Source organism: Myotis daubentonii, chromosome 9 (assembly GCF_963259705.1).
Source record: "Myotis daubentonii chromosome 9, mMyoDau2.1, whole genome shotgun sequence".
Taxonomy (NCBI): domain Eukaryota; kingdom Metazoa; phylum Chordata; class Mammalia; order Chiroptera; family Vespertilionidae; genus Myotis; species Myotis daubentonii.
This window is the reverse complement of record NC_081848.1, coordinates 51,183,375-51,204,254: the sequence shown is the minus strand read 5'-3', so window position 1 is coordinate 51,204,254 and position 20,880 is coordinate 51,183,375. Positions and strand designations below refer to the sequence as shown.

Below are 20,880 nucleotides of genomic sequence, written 5' to 3'. Positions count from 1 at the left end.
TCGTCTAGTTAATTAACACACAGACACACACACGTCTGTATAAACATACATATATGAGAACATTTAAGTTCTACTCTGAGCACATCTATATATCCTATCTAATAAAAGAGAAACATGGTAATTAGCCGTACATCTGCTACCCTTCCCATTGGCTAATCAGGGCGATATACAAATTAACTGTCAGCCAAGATGGCGGCCGGCAGCCAGGCAGCTTGAAGCGAACATGAGGCTTGCTTGCTTCAGTGACGGAGGACTCCAGCGTTCCCCCCCTGCCTTGCCGGCCTCTGAGCTTGCAGTTTGAAACATTGTTACAAATATAGAAGCTAAACAAAACCCCAGAAACCTGTTTTTAGCCAGCTGGGATCTCACAGCTGGAGTTGAAACAGTGTTTCAATTATAGAACCCAAACAAACCAGATACCTGCTTTCAGCAGCAGAGGCCTAAGAGCTGGAGCCAAGCCTTAGAGCTAAAGCTGGCCCAGAATAATAAAAAAAGAAAAGAAAAAAAGGAGCGGTTGGGAGCTTAAGTCACCCCCAGCCTGAAAACAGCCCTCAGCCCCTCACCCAGACTGGCCAGGCACCCCAGTGGGGACCCCCACCCTGAAGGGTGTGTGACCAGCTGCAAACAGCCATCATCCCCTCACCCAGCTGGCCAGGCACCCCAGTGGGGACCCCCACCCTGAAGGGGGTGTGACCAGCTGCAAACAGCCATCATCCCCTCACCCAGGCTGGCCAGGCACCCCAGTGGGGACCCCCACCCTGATCCAGGACACCCTTCAGGGCAAACCAGCCGGCCCCCACCCGTGCACCAGGCCCCTATCCTATATAGTAAAAGGGTAATATGCCTCCCAGCACTGGGATCAGCGGAGCCACGAGGCCTCCCAGCACTGGGATCAGCGGAGCTGAGAGGCCTCCCGGCACTGGGATCAGCGTGACGGGGGTGGCACCCAAACCCCCTGATCGCCCTGCGGCTCTGTGTGTGACAGGGGGCAGGGCCACAACCTTCCTATCCGCCCTGCTCTGTTCGTGACAGGGGAAGGCGGCCCAACCCCCTGATCAGCCCTGCTCTGTGCCTGATAGGGGGGAGCTCCCCAACCCCCTGATCGCCCTGCGGCTCTGTGTATGACAGGCTGCGGCGCCCCAATCCCCACCCCCCCACGGGCCCTGCTCTGTGTGTGACAGGGTAGAGCCATAACCTCCCCATCGGCCCTGCCCTGAGTGTGAGAGTGGCGGTGCCCCAACCCCCTGATTGGCCCTGCTTTGTGGGTGATAGAGGGCGATGCCCCAACTGCCCCCCACGGGCCCTGCTCTGTGTGTGATGGGGTAGAGCCATAACCTCCCCATTGGCCCTGCCCTGAGTGTGACAGGGTGCGGCGCCCCAACCCCCTGATCCACCTTGCTCTGTGTGTGACAGGGGGCGGTGCCCCAACTCCCCTATCGGCCCTACTCTGTGAGTGACAGGGGGGAGCTCCCCACCCCCCTGATGGGCCCTGCTCTGTGCGTGACAGGGGGGAGCTCCCCAACCCCCTGATCGACCCTGCTCTGTGCGTGACAGGATACGGAGCCCCAACCCCCCTGATGGGCCCTGCTCTGTGAGTGACAGGGGGCAGCGCCCCAACCCCCTGATTGGCCCTGCCTTGTGCATGACAGGGGGTGGCGCCGTAACCTCCCCATTGACCCTGCCTTGAGTGTGACAGGGGGCGGTGCCCCAACCCCCCAATCAGCCCTACCCTGAGCGTGACTGAGGGTGGCATCGCAACCTACCGATCCACCCTGTTCTGTGCATGACAGAAGGTGGTGCCCCAACTCCCCAATCAGCCCTGCTCTGAGCCCGACCAGGGGCTGCACCTAGGGATTGGGCCTGCCCTCTGCCACCGGGAGCAGGCCTAAGCCAGCAGGTCGTTATCTCCCACGGGGTCCCAGATTGCAAGAGGGCACAGGCCGGGCTGAGGGACGCCCCCCCCCCCCCCGCAAGTGCACAAATTTTTGTGCACCGGGCCTCTAGTCAACACTAATAAAAGAGAAAAATGGTAATTGGCGTACGAGCTACCCTTTTCATTGGCTAATCAGGGCTATATGCAAATTAACTGCCAACTAAGATTGGCAGTTAACTGCCAACAAGATGGCGGTTAATTTGCATATGTAGGCACAATGCAGGGAGGCGAAAGGGAAAGCAGGAAGAAGCCCCCTGCCACTGACAGTGATTGGAAACCCGGGGGGGGCAAAGAGCTGGGGGGCAGGGCAAAGGCGGCCCTGGGGCCGCCTTTGCCCTGCCCCCCCAGCCATGATCGGAGAATCAGGTGCCTTTTCCGCCCTGGCCAGTGATAGCAGGAAGTAGGGGTGGAGCCAGCGATGGGAGCTGGGCACGGTCGAAGCTGGCAGTCCCAGGAGCTAGGGGTCCCTTGCCTGGGCCTAAAGCGAAGCCCACGATCGTGGGGCCGCTGCAGCTGTGGGTCCCCGCTGCCCGGGCCGGACGCCTAGGCCAGAGGCGTCAGGTCTGGGCAAGGGGCCGATCCTGCGATTGGAGGGTGATGGGGGTCAACGCCTGAGGGTTCCCAGTATGTGAGAGGGGGCAGGCTGGGCTGAGGGACACTCCCCTCCCCCACACACCCAGTGCACGAATTTTGTGCACCGGGCCCCTAGTATATATATAAAAGCCTAAGCAACTGTTATGACCTGTCAACTGAATGACTGTTCGACTGGTTGCTATGATGTGCACTGACCACCAGGGGGCAGACGCTCAACTGACCGTCCCTGGTGGTGAGTGCGCTACCATAGCCAACCTCCCGGGGTCCCTCCTCCTAGCTGGCCAGCCCCAACTAGCCTGATGGGGACTGGGCGAGATGGCCCACATTAGCTCCACTCTCTGGCCAGGCTGAGGGACCCCACCCATGCGTGAATTCGTGCACTGAGTCTCTAGTTTCTATATAATACAGTGTTGTCAACTATAGTAACCATGTTTTACATTAGATCCTCAGACTTTATTCATTTTATTGTTGAATGTACCATTTCACCAACCTCTCCCTATTTTCCCCATCCCAAGCCTCTGGCAACCACTTTTCTACTCTCTGTTTCTATGAGTTTCACTTTTTTTAAAAGATGCACTTATAAGTGATACCAGGTAGTATTTGTCTTTCTCTGTCTGGCTTGTTTCACTTAGTATAATGCCCTCAGGGTCTATACTTGTTTTTGCAAGTGGCAGGATTTCCTTCTTTCTCATAGCTGAATAATATTCCAGTGTGTGTGTCCACATCATATTACCATGTATCCTTTTTTTAAATGTATTTTTAAATTGATTTCAGAGAGGAAGGGAGAAGAAGAGAGAGATAGACATATTAATGATGAGAGAATATCATTGACTGTCTGCCTTCTGCATGCCCCACACTCGGATGGAGCCCACAACTTGGGCATGTGCCCTGACTGGGAATCGAACTGTGACCTTCTAGTTCATAGGTCGATGCTCAACCACTGAGCCATGCCAGCCAGGCTCACCTAGTCATATTAGCAGTATGACAAAAACAGTTCAGAACAAGGCACATGGTTGTTGAAATCCAAGTCCCTAGATTACTAAAACTAGCACCTCTTCCTTCCTGCCGGGACCTTCAGAGTCAGTTCCCATATTAATTGTTTTGATTTTCAGTTTCCTCTTCATTACTACGATTTGTTTCTTATCATGTTAACTTTAAGGGCGTATATATTACATGTTTTCTTTTTGATTACTAGTTAGTGGCAACTTAGTGAGGCTTCAATAATTTGAAGTTAAAAAATAACTACCTAGCCTGCCCAGTGTGGCTCAGTGGTTAAGCGTCAACCTATGAACCAGGAGGTCACAGTTGATTCTTGATTAGAGCACATGCCCGGGTTGCAGGCTCAATCCCCAGTGGGGAGCATGCAGAAGGCAGCCAATCAATAATTTTCTCTCATCATTGATGTTTCTATCTCTCTCTCCCTCTCCCTTCCTCTCTGAAATCAATAAAAATTAAAATAAGTAAATAAGTACCTAAATACAGATAAGAGAAAGGGTATTAATAAAGATATTGCCAGTAATGAAAGGAAATGGTGGTTGGGTAATGGGACTGTGGGATGAAAAAGAAGAGTGGGATCTAGGCAGATGAGGATAGGGATAGTAAAACTAATAATCACCATTTACTAGGTGCTGACTATGTGCAGGGCACTTTGCATGTGGTGTCTCATGATCCTCCCTTTAAGAAAGAAAATAGTATCCCCATGGTCCAGAGAAGGAAAGTGGAGGTCAGGAACCAGAGTGAGAGAGCTGACTTTAATTGTCTACGCCTTCCATTAAACCCTGCTGCTTCCCTGAGTATGTAGAACACATTGGATTCTTGTGAGAAGAGTAAGGCTAAGATTATTATAGTCTCTTTGAATGAACTTCTTGTTCCTGATCTTACTGCTGTTTTGTAGTAAGAGTGTGCTACTGTACATACATACATACATACATACATACATGCATACATACACATATACATATGTGTATGTGTTACACCTATACATACATATACACAAATATACTTGTATATGATGATATTGGTAATTTTATCTACGTCTACATCTCCGAAGCAGGACTTTTAGTGGTGATTCAGGCTGTATGTGCTCTCATGCCTGTCTGCTTTTGTCAGTGGGAATCAGCTGGATGCCAGGCCTGGACACTCTTGAGCAGGGTTCTGCAGATGTTTCTGTAAAGAGCTAAACAGTAAATATTTCTGGCTTTGTAGGCCATATGTTCTCTTGCTGCAACTACTCAGCTCTGCTGTTATAGCAGGAAAGCAGCTATAAACAATACATAAATGAGTGGGTGTGGCAGTATTCCAATTAAATTTTATTTACAAAAAGGGCAGTGGTCCATATTTGGTCCATGGGCTGTAGTTTGCTGACCCCTGCTCCAGGTCTACTCCATGATGAAATGTCATGATCACATCAATGTAACCACAAACAAAGGCTCCCGCTGTACTTAGGGAACTCCCAGAGGCTGTCTGGGTGGAGCAGAACCAATCTGATGGCAACTCTTGGAACTCCAGGAAGAGTCAAGAGATAATAAGATGGAATTCTCTGGCACACAACTCTTCTCTTATCCCAGTCTGACTGCAAAGAGAAGCTAGACAATGTTGGTGTTGGCCAGGGAGCTTTTCATAAAGAGAGTTATAGTATTGCATTGGACTTTTTGAATCATCCTTGTCTTCCCACAGTCTGGTGGGACTGGTAAAAAACCAAAGTGAGGTTGGATTTTTGGGTTATTATATGTTAGATAGAGAAGTGTGTGAGTTTTAAAGAAAAAAAAATTAAGTTAGATTTAGTTTTCATTTTAATAGTTAGTTTCATAATTTTACAAAAAGACATGATGGTTGGCCAAGTAGTGGTTTTTCTAGTCATGACAACTTCCCTTTTGATTACCTTTTATCTTAGTTTCATCAAGGGAAATAACAGGTTGGCTGAATTTAAATCGGCACCCACTGACCTGAATTGACTGCTCAAGAATCTGGGGCCCAGAGAATAGATGGGTTCTGACTAACACTGCCCTAAGCATGGAGGTTAAATGGATTCACTTTGCATACAGCATACCATTTACAGAAATCATGGTGAATCTTAGTTTGCTTCTAGTTTGGACCAGGACTTTCTTATATAGTTTTTGTTTGTTTGTTTTCTTCCTGAAGTTTCTAATTGTCTTTCTGGTTTTGTGTTGATAAAAAGATAATGTGCCTTCATCTTACAATTCAGTCACTCCAGCTTCCATTTTAAGTAACATTTTCTATTTCTTTTTCTGAATATGGAATACATTCCCAAGGGTCAAACATCAGGAATCCTAAAACAATGTCCTTCTTACTTTATTCCTATATTTGCTCAGTTCCCACAATAGGTAACCACTATTAGTTTCTTAGTAATTTTTTTCATTAAACTTTTGTGCAAATGAAAGCCAGTGCACACAATTATTTTTTTCGTTTCCCTCTTTCACACCAGGGGCCAAAAATATTTTTCTGCATCTTGCTCTTCACTTAACAATATACCTTGGTGATCTTTTTGTGTTAACCCAAAAAGAGATTTTTCATGTGTTTTATAGTGGCAGTTTTCATTACTATACCTGTATTAATGACCATCGTATATTTTACCCTTATGTTATTGACATTCTTATCTTTGGCTAATGCCAACCTTGAAGTGAATAATCCTGTCCATCCTGCACATCACAGTCATTTTGCATGTGCCTAAGTATAGGATGAATTCCTAGAGTAAATTTCTGGGTCAAAGGTTATATCCACTTGAGTTCTGAAAATGATTGGCAATTTGTTCTCTATACAGGTTGTGCCCAATTAGAACTCCCAATAGAAATATATGAAAATACATGTTCCCTTAAAGCAGCAACATCACACCATTCCAAAGTCCTTTGTATTTTTGCTAGTCTGATAGGTGAGAAATAATAGCTAAGTATAGCTTTAATGTACATTACTTTTATTATAAATGAAGTTGAGCATCTTTTCTTGTTTTATGAGTTGTTTATAAATTTTTAATTTTCCATATTCTTTTTAATTTTTTATTGGAGTTTAGTTTTTCTTGTCTGTGTCTAGGACATTTTATAATGTGGGAAGGTTAGCCTCCTGCTTTCCTATGACTTGCATATATTTTCTTGATTTGTCATTTATCTTTTGCTATTTTGATTATTTAATAAGTTAAATTTGACTTTGGGTATAGTAGTTCTTTTTTTGTCTTGCTGTAGGTCTTTGTTTTGTGTTTTTACTGCAGTCACATTTAACAATCTTTACTTGTGGCTTTTCAAGTTTGTGTTTCAATTAGAAAGGTCTTCTTCATTCCAAGGTCATAAAGAAAATTCCCCTCTATTTTATCCACTATTTGGTGATTATTTTACCTTACATTTCAAAATTTGGTCCTTTGGGGATTTATCCTAGTTTACAATATGAGATATGGATCTAACTACAGTCTCTCTCATTATTCACAGATTCTGTATTTGCAATTCACCCACTTGCTAAAATTTATTTGTAACCCCAAATCAATACTTGCAGAGTCTTTGCTGTGACTTGCAGACATACAGGAGTGATGAAAATTTGAGTTGCCTGACACATGCCTGTTCCCAGCTGGGGTTGTTCTGCTTTCTTTCTTTCTTTTTTTTTTTTTTTGTAGTTAATATTGTTCGATATCTTTTTTATTTTATTTTTTTTATTGCTTAAAGTATTACAAAGGGTATTACATATGTGACCTTTTTTCCCCCCGCCCTTGACAATCCCCTGGCCTCCCCTACCCCCCAGTGTCTTATGTCCATTGGTTATGCTTATATGCATGCATACAAGTCCTTTGGTTGATCTCTTACCCCCCTTCCTCCTGCCCCCCAACCCTCCCTGGCCTTCCCGCTGCAGTTTGACAATCTGTTTGAGGCAGCTCTGCCTCTGTATCTATTATTGTTCAAAAGTTTATAATGGTCTCTATTATCCATGAATGAGTGAGATCATGTGGTATTTTTCCTTCATTGACTGGCTTAGTTCACTCAGCATAATGCTCTCCAGTTCCATCCATGCTGTTGCAAATGGTAAGAGTTCCTTCATTTTGACAGCAGCATAGTATTCCATTGTGTAGATGTACTACAGTTTTCTAATCCATTCATCTACTGATGGGCACTTAGGCTGTTTCCAGATCTTAGCTATGGTGAATTGTACTGCTATGAACATATGGGTGCATATATCCTTTCTGATTGGTTGTTTCTGGTTTCTTGGGATATATTCCTAGAAGAGGGATCACAGGGTCAAATGGGAGTTCCATTTTCAGTTTTTTGAGGAAACTCCATACTGTCTTCCATAGTGGCTGCACCAATCTGCATTCCCACCAGCAGTGCACGAATGTTCCTTTTTCTCCACATCCTCTCCAGCACTTGTCGTTTGTTGATTTGTTGATGATAGCCAGTCTGACAGGTGTGAGATGGTACCTCATTGTTGTTTTGATTTGCATCTCTCGGATGATTAGTGACTTTGAGCATGTTTTCATATGTCTCTTGACTTTTTGAATGTCCTCTTTTGAAAGGTGTCTATTTAGGTCCTTTGCCCATTTTTTGATTGAATTGTTCATCTTCCTTTTGTTAAGTTGTATGAGTTCCCTATAAATTTTGGAGATTAGGCCCTTATCAGATATGACATTGGCAAATATGTTTTCCCACGCAGTGGGTTTTCTCGTTGTTTTGTTGATGGTTTCTTTTGCTGTGCAGAAGCTTTTTATTTTGATGTAGTCCCATTTGTTCATTTTCTCTTTAGTTTCAAGTGCCCTAGAAGCTGTATCAGTGAAGAAATTGCTTCGGCATATGTTTGAGATTTTGTTGCCTTTGGATTCTTCTAGTACTTTTATGGTTTCCTGTCGTACATTTAAGTCCTTTATCCATTTTGAGTTTATTTTTGTGTATGGTATAAGTTGGTGGTCTAGTTTCATTTTCTTGCGTGTATCTGTCCAATTTTCCCAACACCATTTATTGAAGAGACTATCTTGGCTCCATTGTATGTTCTTGCCTCCTTTGTCAAATATTAATTGAGCACATTGGTTCGGGCTGATTTCTGGGCTCTCTATTCTATTCCATTGATCTATATGCCTGTTCTTATGCCAGTACCAGACAGTTTTGAGAACAGTGGCTTTGTAGTACATCTTGATATCTGGTGTTGAAATCCCACCTACTTGTTCTTTCTCAGGATTGCTGCAGCTGTTCGGGTTTTTTTTTTTTTTTTTTTTTATTCCAGATGAATTTTTGGAGAGTTCGTTCTAGATCTGTGAAGTATGCCATTGGTATTTTAATGGGAAGTGCGTTGAATTTATAGATTGCTTTGGGTAGTATGGACATTTTAATGATGTTGATTCTACCAATCCATGAACACGGTATGTTCTTCCATCTGTTTATGTCTTCCTCTATCTCATTTTTCAACATCCTGTAGTTTTCTGAGTAGAGGTCTTTTACCTCTTTAGTTCAGTTTATTCCTAGGTAGCTTAATTTTTTTGGTGTGATGGTAAATGGGATTGTTTTTATAATCTCTCTTTCTGAAAGTTCACTATTAGTATATAGAAATGCCTCAGATTTCTTGGGGTTAATTTTGTATCCTGCTACATTGCCAAATTCATGAATTAAGTCTAGTAGCTTTTTGATGGAGTCTCTAGGGTTTTGTATGTATAATATCATGTCGTCTGCAAATAAGGACAGTTTTACTTCCTCTTTTCCAATTTGGATGCCTTTTATTTCTTCTTCTTGCCTAATTGCAATGGCTAATACTTCCAGTACTATGTTGAACAGGAGTGGTGAGAGTGAGCATCCCTGTCTTATTCCTGTTCTTAGGGGAAATGGTGTTAGTTTTTGTCCATTGAGTATGATGTTGGCTGTGGGCCTGTCATATATGGCTTTTATTATGTTGAGGTATGATCCTTCTACTCCCGCCTTGCTGAGAGTTTTTATCAAAAATGGGTGTTGGATTTTGTCAAATGCTTTTTCTGCATCAATTGATATGACCATGTGGTTTTTTTCTTTCAATTTGTTTATGTGATGTATCACGTTTATTGATTTGCAGATATTGTACCATCCTTGCATCCCTGGGATAAATCCTACTTGGTCATGGTGTATGATCTTTCTGATGTACTGCTGGATCCGATTTGCTAAGATTTTGTTGAGGATTTTGGCATCTATGTTCATGAGGGATATTGGCCTGTAATTCTCTTTCGTTGTGTTGTCTTTACCTGGTTTTGGTATTAGGGTGATGCTGGCTTCATAGAATGAGCTTGGAAGTGTTCCTTCCTCTTGAATTTTTTGTAGTAGTCTGAGGAGGATAGGTTTTAGTTCTTGCTTGAATGTTTGGTAAAACTCCCCTGTGAAGCCGTCTGGTCCTGGGCTTGTTCTGCTTTCTTGCTTCAGCTCTAGTACGATAAACAAGTGTCCTTTTCATGGCCTATTTAATACCACATTTTTTGCATTTCCATGCAGTTTGTTGGTGATTTTGCTATTTAAAATGATCCCTAAGTATGGTGCTAAAATGCTGTCTAATGTTCTCCAGAACAAGAAAGCTATGATGTACTTTTGGAGAAAATATGTTAGATAAGCTTTGTTCAGGTGTGGGTAACAGTGCTGTCGGCCATGAGTGAGTGTTATTGAGTCAACCGCGTATATTAAGGTGTCTTTACACAGAACACACGTAAAACAAGGAATGTGTTGGTCAGTTGTTGATAATGTGACCAGAGACGTACAGAAACCTAACCCTGTATTTCTCCTTAGTAAAAATGGTTCAGTCTTCACTAGTCAGTGTTTGCAGCATCTTTATAGAATACAACTACTGCTAATGAGAATTGACTATGGTTTTTCAAGATGCTATTAACTGCCCAACACTGTCTCTGAATAGCTCACATTTTCTCACTGAGATGTCACCTTTATCATACACTAAATGCTCATTTCTTATTTTGTTTTATTGGTCAGTCTGTGAATTCATGTATCGAGACCACATGAAACTTTATTTTAAAATAGTTATAAAATCTGCTAAGCATACTTTCCCCCTCATTTCTCTTTTTAAAAGAGTTTTCCAAGATATGTTTGTTTTTGTCCTTCTGTTCCTCCTTTGGCCTGTGGACCTTCCTATGCTTCTGTTTTAGCCAATGTTCTTTAGTTGAAGTAACAGAATCTCACTCGTATATTAGCTTTGAAATTAAGGAGGCGACATAAGGAAGATTACATGGAGGTGGGAAAGAGATAGGATTGCAGGATACTGAACAAGATTGTGTGCCCTCTTGATGGTGGTTGTGGCTTACTTTATTTTAATTTTTTTAAATATATTTTTATTGACTTTGGAAAGGAAGGAGAGGGGGGAAGAGAGATAGGAACATCAATGATGAGAAAAAATCATGAATCGGCTGCTGCCTGCATAACCCCTACTGGGGATGGAGCCTGCAACCCGGGCATGTGCCCTGACTGAGAATCTTACTATGACTTCCTGCTTCATAGGTCGAAGTTCAACCATTGAGCCACACCAGCTGGGTGGTTGTGGCTTATTTTTAAAGTGTGTTAACCTAGAGGCACAGAAACAATGGAGAGGGCTTGCTTAAGGCAAAGATAAACTTTTACTAAAAAGTTACATATCGCCCTGACCAGTTTGGCTCAGTGGATAGAGCGTCGGCCTTCGGACTCAGGGGTCCCGGGTTTGATTCCAGTCAAGGGCATGTACCTTGGTTGTGGGCACACCCCCAGTGGGGGGCATGCAGGAGGCAGCTGATCGATGTTTCTCTCTCATCGATGTTTCTAACTCTCTATCCCTCTCCCCTCCTCTCTGTAAAAAATCAACTATATATATATATATATATATATATATATATATATATATGTTACATATCTAGAGAGTGACTACCTACTCTGATGTGCCCACTTAGAAATTTATGATCAGATCACCCTGTGAGGTTGCTTTCCATGTAACCCTCTATTTCATCCACGCAGAATATATGGGTGTTGCAAAATCCAAGGATATGACCAGTTCTGAGCATAGATGCCCTTAGGAGCCTGGGTCAGGGTCCTTCAGAGACAGTCTGGCCCCATGTGGTCTCTCTCTCTCTGTTTCTGTTCACCTGATCTGTTCATTCCTCTCTTTTTCTCTCTACAGAAATGGTTTCAGGCCTCTCGATGAACAGGACAAAAGATGGCTACCCCATTGCTGCCAAATTACATCTCTTCAATTCAAGTGACCAACCAGGTCAAGAGACAACAGCATCTAAACTCCTGGGAGGATCTGATCTGTTCAGTTTGGGTCAATTAGTGGGGGTCAGGGAGCAGGGCATATGTTCAGATAATGCTACTTTTGCAGCCAACAGAATGCAGGCGTCTCTGGAAGGCAGTTATGGGCTGGGCAGATGACTTCATCATTATAGCTCATTATTGTCATTTCCATGCCATCCCATTCCCTTTATTCTTTTCATTCTGGTTTTAAAGTCTTCTAAGGTTTTGATGCCTTGTGGTACCAACAAAGCCAGGATGCCATTTCCCTCCCTAGAAACAACTGTTCCTTAAACAATTATTTCTCCCCGAGTAGTCCCTGCCTTGTAAGCTTCTTAGCCTGGCTTGCTGGCCTTGGGAGGGAATGCTAGTTTTGCCTTCAGGAGCGTTAGTTAGATAGGGCCTCACTAACAAAACCAGTGACCTGGTTCATCTCTCAGGGGATGACTGTCATTTTGCAAAAACTTGGGAAGAAGATAAAACAAAGAGAGACGATTTAACTCCATTGCTCCCAGTGTCTCCATTCCCTCCATATCCTAGCCTAATGGTGCTAGGATACAATAGTCTTAACCACCCGAGTTACCACTGTGGATGAATAAGTGGTGCTGTAATAAATCATAAATTCCTAACGGGCAGGTCATGGTGAATAGTCACTCCCCAGCATATAACTTTTTAGTAAAAGGCTTATCCTTGCCTTAAGCAAGCCCTGTCTATTGTTTCTGTGCATCTAGGTCAGTGGTTCTCAACCTTCCTAATGCCGCAACCCTTTAATACAGTTCCTCATGTTGTGGTGACCCCCAATTTCATTGTTACAAATTGAACATAATTAAAGAAAGTGATTAATCACAAAAACAATATGTAATTATATATGTTTTTCGATGGTCTTAGGCGACCCCTGTGAAAGGGTCGTTCGACCCCCAAAGGGGTCTTGACCCACAGGTTGAGAACCGCTGATCTAGGTGATCACACCTCTGAAATGCCTTTTTTTCAGAGCCCTCCTTCTAAAACATAACCACCCTCAAGGAGCAAATAGTCTAAGTATCCTGCAGTCCAGTCCCACTTTGCTTTCTTCCACCTTCACGTAATCTTCCGTAAATTCTCTCCTTAATTCCAAATGCTTAAAAGAACTGCAAAATATTTATCACCAGAGCATTTGAGATACTGCTCCCTGGCATATGTCGTCAGCTTGGCTCAAACTTATGAAAACTCTACAGGTTTGGACGTCCCTTACGTCAACATTGCAGAGGACTCTTCCCAAGTGCTCACCATTGCCTGGTACCAATGCCACCGAGCGGAACAGGAAGTCAGAGCACAGGGCTCCCTCTTCACGTGGGGAGCATCTCTCAGTATTACTGGCCCAAGAGATATTTGGGGTACACACAGACATCTGTGCTCTGACAGCTTGAAGCTGAAGCCTTTTTTTTTTTTTTTTGGGTGTGGTGACAAGAAATTTGTATGAGCTTCTCTTTAGGGAAAAACGTGACTATCACGGTTTCTAATTTTAAACAGAAAATCCATTTTCCACCATCATCCTTGATCAGAAGTAGCCTTTTCGAAAAACTGGAGGGAATGCAGGATTCTAGTGAATTCACCTGATCTCTAGAGAGTACATTTTAAACAACACAAGGAAGTACTTGAGGAAAATGAAAATGCATTGGGTTGGAGTTCTCTTTCCTGGGGAAGACCAGAAAAAGCTGCAGGTCGGGGAGACGAGAGGAGGAGGGGGTTGGGAAAATCCCTCGGAAGTCATTTTCTTGAGTATCAGAGAAGAGGAAGGAGCATAAAGACCAGCTGAAGAAGTGGGACTCCTTGATGAAATTCTTGTAATGAACTCCCATCCCGACGGTGCTGCAAGTGGTCCGTCGAATCCAAGGCCTGGGCAGCTGTAGGGAAGAACGGACAGTGCCAGTTCCTGCCTCTGAGCAAGGGCAGAGACCTCGCTGGTCCTCTGCAAAGCATCCTCGGGCCAACAGCGCTCCACACATTTTTCCGAGACGTTGGATCATTTGCAATTTGCCCCACGACTCCCACACATTTGCCTCTTAGTGTCCCAAAGCTCTCGCTGCTGCAAGGTTCCCATAGGAATGTGGACGCCTGCCAAGCGACCTCATGAACATTCCATTCATCTCCTTGGCTGGGAGGCAGCAAGGAAGCCAAATGGGCTGATTGTTTAACTGTTTGGGTCCCAAATTCACCCTGAAATGAATGGTCAAGCTTGTTGAACTTTTCCAACAATCATGCAGGAAAACAGAAGATAAAACCAAAGAGAAGTATGCATTTATTCATATGATCCCATCCGAAAAACAGCTATTTTTAAAGGTAGCCAAATGAAAACCACATTCTCTGATTTTCCTTATTGTGAAATCACCCTCCACCAGAAAGGCATTCTGAAGTAATGAGGCTTTGTGAGGTGTGACTAAAAACAATGTGACTAATTTCTTTTTTTTTTTTAAGCAAACGCAGCAGAACACAGCCATCCAAATGAAGGTTGTTGTCTTCCAAGTAATTCCAGGACGCTCACACATGTAAAAATCCTTTTAGGGGAATTACTGGCCAAGTCTTGCTCTCACTGTTTTGCTTTCTGTTGGTCATTCATTCAGCATGTATTAGACACCTCCCGGGTGCCAAGCACTCTGCCAGGCCCAGGGTCTAGAGTGAGGGGAGAGATGCAATCTCATTGCATGTTTGATGAAGGAGGCCCCCCGGGTCCGGTGGAAAAAGTTAGCCCAACCTAGGTTTGAATCCCAGTTTAGCCTGTGCGGGTTGTGTAACCTCAGGCAACTTTCCTAAACTCTTTGAGTCACAATGTCCTCATGTCTAAAATGAAGACGGTAAAACTGACTTCATAGGATTGCTTTGAGGAGAAAAGCAGATAAAATGTGTAGTAACTAGCCATTGCAGAGACCGATACAGAGCCGTTGCTCAGCCAATGAGTGTTCCTGTGATTATAATTGTTTGATTTACATAGCTGGTTCAACCACCCCTTTTGGGGGATTAGACTCTGAATGCACTTTTGGAAAAAACCAAACGTTTTATTATGTGTATGTGGGTAATACAAGGTACAAAATTCAAAGTGTACAAACATTAGGCGATGGAAATGAAAACTTCTTTCTTCCCTTGCTCCTCTGCTGCTCATTTTTCTCCCCGGAGATAACTGGTATGACCAGGATCTTGTATATTTACAGATTTAATTATATTTCTTGGAGATAGGTTCATAACAATACATTGGTTCCTACTGCATCACTTTCATTTTTGAATGATTACATGGCGTTCTATTGACTGGATGTATCATAATTGATTTAGCCAGTCTCCTATTGGTTAACATTTGTTTCTAATCTTTGGCCATAACAACAATGCAGCAAATACCCTTCTTGTGCTCAGCTTTGACTAAGGATAATTAAACCACAGGCAGCTCCACACAACATCATTGGAACAACGTGACTGGTTGGAAGCAGAGAATGATGACCCGATTCTGGATTGTTTTCTCAAAATACATCTCAGTATTCTATTCCTGGAATATTCACGCTATTCCTCAAATGCTACCTACTAGAAAAGTGCAGTGTCTGCATAATAATATTACAAGAACTGCCCAGCTGGCATGGCTCAGTGGTTGAGTAAATATGAACCAGAAGGTCATGGTTTGACTCCCGGTCGGGGCATGTGCCCAGGTTGCAGGCTTGATCCCTAGTAGGGGGTGTGTGGGAAGCAGCCGATCAATGATTCTCTCTCATCATTGATGTTTCTCTCTCTCTCTCCCTTCCTCTCTGAAATCAATGAAAATATATTTTAAAAAAAATAATATTACAAAAATGGTAGCATTCACCTGAAACCTATATAATCTTATTAACCAGTGTCACCCCAATAAATTCAATAAAGAAAAAGAATGGTGGCATTCTAGTTCAGACATGACTGTCATACAACAACCCTTCCAAGATCTATAATAAATGGACACATTTTCCTGTGGTTGGCACCAAAGAGTCAAGGATGCAGAGATTCCAGACAGCCCCTCTAGAAGCAGCTGTTAAGAAGATTTGCACTCCAATTTGCTGCCTCAGCTTGAAACAGTGAAATGTATTAAAATGTGCCACATCGGTTAACATGGGTTCAATTAGATGAAGCCTGCCAATTTGGAAGGAGGACAAGTGTTCCTTGGTGGCCATCTTTGCGGATGCCCAGGCCTGCACCGGCTGTGTGTGGAATTGAGTCAGAGAGAACCTATACGTGAGGTTCTGGCACAATCCTTCCTGGATGCATCCTTATTTCTGAATCACGAGAAAGGCCCACGTGAATAGGCGGCAGGGGAATGGAAGTCTTTCTAAGAAGTCTCCTCCGTCAGACATGCACGCGGATCCTTAAATGAGCTCCATGCAAATGAAAACCGGTCCCAAGGACATCTTGAGCCAAAGAAAATTCTTGGTTGGGGTTGAAAAAATGTCAGATAAATAGTTTCTCCTTGCTTCTCAGCAGGCTCCGGCTATCGCTGCGATCCAGATCTGGCCTTCGAGCAGTTCTGGCAGGTTTATCTTGGACCAGCTGCTGTGATGAAATCGCAGTAATTCCAGGTTTCCCTCAAATCTAGACTGAGCCAAAGGCAATCTGGGCTTCGAGCATCCGGCTGACTTCACTGCCTCTCTCCAGTCCTTCCTCAGCTTTCAAGCTTCTGATTTTTTCTTTTTTAACTGAGACAGGGGTGGTGGAGGAAACCCTTCCAGTGCAGCCCAGAAATGTGGAAAATGTTTATTTCAGGTTAATCCAGGAAACCTCTATGGAGCACCAGTGAGGGTTTAGGTAGGCCACCGGGTGTGACACTGACTGACATGGATTGTGTATCCTACAATATGCCAGGCTGTCCTTCAGGCTTCCTACACAAAAGATCTCATTTAATCCACCAACAGCACTATGAAGCAGAATCTGGTATTCCTGTTTTCCAAAAGAGCATGGTGGGTCTCAGGAAGGCTGAGTCTCTTCCTTGACCCCCAGCTGGTGTTCAAACCTGGCCCTAGCCTGAGTCTCGGGCCTCTGCTTGTTCTCGCTGTGCTGCCCTGGCCATAAGCAAGAAGGCCTTAGATAGAGTCCTGGAAGAGAGACTGTGATAAGAAAAACTGAGGTGAACAGAAGGGAGGAAACTGAGACCGGATGAGAGAGGAAAGAGGTGGGTGAGCCCAACCTCTGAAGCCCTTTCGGGCCCTGGGAACCCAGTGGGAGGTTGTAGATGAAAAGGGGGTTCTATGGAAGGTAACCTCACAGAGTGACCTGATCATAAATTCCCAACTGAGCAGGTCATAGTCGGTAGTCACACCCCAGGCATATATGTTTTGAGAAAAGGCTTCTCTTTGCCTTTAGCAAGCTCTGTCCATTGTTTCTGTGCATCTGGGTTAACACACCTTTGAAATGCCTCTTTTCAGTCCCCTCCTTCTAAAGCATGACCACTCTCAAGAGAGCATATAATCTTGTCAGCTATCCTGTATTTGAACCCTACCTTGCTTTCTCCCACCCTCATATAATCTTCCTTAAGTTCCCTCAATTCCAAATGCATAAAAGAAACAGCACATTTATATTCTCTGGAGCATTTTAAGTCTTTCTTCCCAGCAATTGTCGTCAGTTTTGACTCAAATAAACTCATAACAATTCTGCAGGTTTGGATGTTTATGTCCACGAATTTGTTGACCAGATGTCACCAGAAAGTGCTGATTTGGGAACGTCCAGCAACTAGCACAGAGACTGAGGTCCTCTGAGAAGGTGCTCGTTACTCTTTGCTCCGAAGGGAGACAAGAAGGCTTCTTGAGAGCCTTTGATGTAGAAGTAGCACGTGCTCGAGGGGTTCAGTTCCAGACTTGGTGACCCAGGGCTCTGTGAAGCCTGCAGTGGGACTCATTGGGGTTCCTGTAGGGATTTTATTGAATTTCTTAACATGCCTTTAAAACAGGCTTCCTGGCCCTGCCTGTTTTTGAGTTGTCAACCTTTGAACCGGGAGGTCACGGTTCAATTCTCAGTCAGGGTACATGCCCAGGTTGCAGGCTCAATCCCTGGTAAGGGGTGTACAGGAGGTAGCCGATCAATGTTTCTCTTTCATCATCGATGTCTCCATCTCTCTATCCCTCTCCTTTCCTCTCTCTCTAAAATCAGTAAGAACAAAACAGGCTTCCTGGGCTAGATGGGTGGCTTGCTGCCTGTCCCTTGGATTCCAGGCTCCCAAGAGGCTGGCAGCAGGTCTGTTGTAGGACACAAAGCAACCTCAGCCAGGGGAGGAGGATGGACCTGAGCAGAGTGCACCGCAGCAGCAGCCACAGCTTGTGCTGGTGCAGGAGCAGAATTCTCGTGGAGCCAGTGGGATCCTGAACCATACCATGGATCGAGAAAGACATGTCTCTCATTTTCACCTGGGCATGTTCTTGGGATCATCCTGAGGCAGCTCCAGAAGGCCCGGAGCTCCCAGAAGGCTGGTGGTAACAAAGGCCTGACGTTCAGAATGGAGGAACTGCTGGATTCCAGAAAGGACTCACCCAGAACTCTAACCCGAGGAAAATGTATCTAAAAATGAAGAGAAAAGGAGTGTTTCAGCTTCCCTGATTGTGGGTTCTCCCCCTCCTCCCGGCCCCCGGCATATCTCCAGCTGAGGAGGGGAGACATTTCAGTCTTTGGATTATTTTGTTGAAAACTTCGTGTGAGGCATCAAAGGCCAGAAGAAAACAATGAAACTGCTCAACTTTGTATCTCTTGGGCAGGCAAGGGCAGCCCCCACTAAGTAGAGCGAAAAAGATAAGGAGAGATGAACAAAAATTAATCTTATGACAATAACTTTTGAGACCTACACATCCACATACTAGCTTAACGTTATATGTTTTGTGTTTAATTGGTAACTAGCATATTCAGTAGAGTGAGAGGCACAGAGAAGAAGATTGAGAGAAGGTGGGCTGAGTTTGGGTCTGACACCCATGAGGCATGAGACTTTGGGCAAGTTACTTCTCGCCCATCAGTGTCACTTTCTTGTCTGCCAAATGGGATACAAAAAACAAAACACACAACAAAACTGAATCTTGACATGAACATTATATACGCCCAAATGCCTAGCACATCATGTGTGCTAAGTAATAGCAGCAACAATAAAGTATAATAATAATAATAATAATAATAATAATAACCAAAGGTACCAGATTGTAAGCTCTTCATTATACCCCCGGCACCCTACAAACTTCTTGGCACATAGTAGGCAACCCCTAAACACTGGTTGCATTACACTGAGCTGGTTTGTTTGGTACCAGCTATAATGGAACGCATTGTTCTAGATACTCTTGGGGTTATAGAAGAGAGTGAGATGCTGGGTCAAGTCCAACAGATGAGGAGTCCAGTCATTTAGTTCTCAGTCTCCATGTTTTTTTTCACCTGTAAGTCAGAGAAAATAGTGTCCATCAGGAACAGAGATAGCAGGTCAGCTCCCCCCAGACATTCTCCCCTTTTTTCTTGCTGATAGGTCTCTGGTTGTATCGAGGGCTCTGTGCTGCCTCTCTGTGCCCCAGAGAGATATCATACGGTAAATCCTCACTGTTCCAGGCCAGTCATCCCGCTGATCTCATTCTCTTTGCCTGTGATTGGTCTCAGTCCTGGCCAAGGAGGATGCCAAGAAAGCTTTCTTTGCTTAAAAAAAGAGGAAGGAGACACATAGGGAGAAACAAAAGAAAACCAAACCAAACCCTGCTTCTCTCCCACTGGCCTTTACTGAGGCCGCCTGTGACACCTGGAACAGAGGCAGCCGTCTCCAGCCCCTGTGAAGAATCACCGCCCGACCCCCCCCCCCCCCCCCCACCCTGAGAATGGCAGAGCCGAGCACTGGAAAGAACCTGGGTCCTTGGTGACATCATGGAGCCGCTGAATTCATCAGCCCTGGAATTCTTGTCACTAGATGGATTTTCCTTAAAGTCTAGGCCAGTCAAGTCAGAACTTAAGCGCCTTGTTGTGAGTGAAGGCAGCCCGGATGATGCACTTCTCCGGGGGCTAGTTCAGGTTGGTTCCCCTCACTTCTCGTCTGGAAATAGAATGTCCATCCGCCGGGAATCTCGTAACAAAGGTCTGCATTCCTGCCTTGTGTGGGAACTTCGGGAGTTCCTTTCAAACTCTGGAGTCCTCTACTCCTGTGCACTTGGGAGAGGAGCTCTGAGAAGCCAGGGGAAGGAGTTCCTTGGGGACAGAGCGGCAGCGAGGGCACTGGGGAGGAAGTGCAGGCCCTGGAAGCAGAAGCCCCGAGGTTGCTCCTGGGGATCCCATGGCCAGCCCTCAGCTCTGGCGGAATCACATAAGCCCTTATAGCCTCAGTCTTCTTACCTGCAAAGGGGGCTGAAAGTAGCCTCCATCTCGGGATCAGGATTTCATGAGAAACCGCCAAAGTGCCTGACAATGTGAACTCCTACTTAGAGACAATTGCTGTAAAGAAAACCCTGAAACGCAGAGCAGAAAAGAAGGCTTTCATTTCCCTGACTGGCAGCAGGGAGATGAAATACATTGCTGGGCTGGGAAACCCACAATGTGGGGGAAGTGGTGGTCCTCTCGAGGGAAAGATTTCATGCCCGCTTCCTCGCCAGCTTTCCCAAACAACACAACTCTTTCTAAGTGGTTACAAAGAGCAATGCGGCCGAGAGCAGCGGGGAAAAGAGGAGCCCCTTGGACAGTGGCCTGCAGCCCTGCAGCCGAGAACTATTAATAGCCTGTAAACCCTGGCAGAGGAGCCCAGCCCCTCCCACCCAGGGGGCAGCAGAGGGGTCAGAGCACTGCCTGACATGGCCTTGGAATACTGGTGACCCCTCTGGAGCTCTCTCAGTTAGGGAACATTTTTCCTGCTGGGCTGGGTCTGGCTGGGGCTTCCTCCTGCAGAGCCCCCAGCCTGAGCTGCTAGCCAGGTTCACATCCTGCAAGCATTCACTGACCTCTCTGTGGGTCCTCAGGCCACACACTAGCAGCCTCCACACTGGCGATCTCATTGCATTCTCACAGCATTGAGCAAGCTATTTTATTTTATTTTTAAAAAATATTTTTATTGATTTCAGAGGAGAAGGAGGAGGGAGGGAGGGAGGAAGGGAGAGAGAGAGAGAGAGAGAGAGAGAGAGAGAGAGAGAGAGAGACATTAATGATGAGAGAGAAGAATCACTGATCGGCTGC

General features: G+C 44.8%; 1 long non-coding RNA gene across 3 annotated transcripts in view; it reads left to right on the top strand.

Moving 5' to 3' along the window:
• LOC132240980 (uncharacterized) overlaps positions 1–18,752 on the top strand; it is a 91,438-nt gene extending 72,686 nt beyond the window's left edge. For all 3 annotated transcript variants that reach the window (XR_009454438.1, XR_009454437.1, XR_009454436.1), the window contains exon 3: positions 11,621–18,752. This is a non-coding gene — a long non-coding RNA (uncharacterized LOC132240980). The remainder of the gene's footprint in view (positions 1–11,620) is intronic.
• The last annotated feature ends 2,128 nt before the right edge of the window (positions 18,753–20,880 follow it).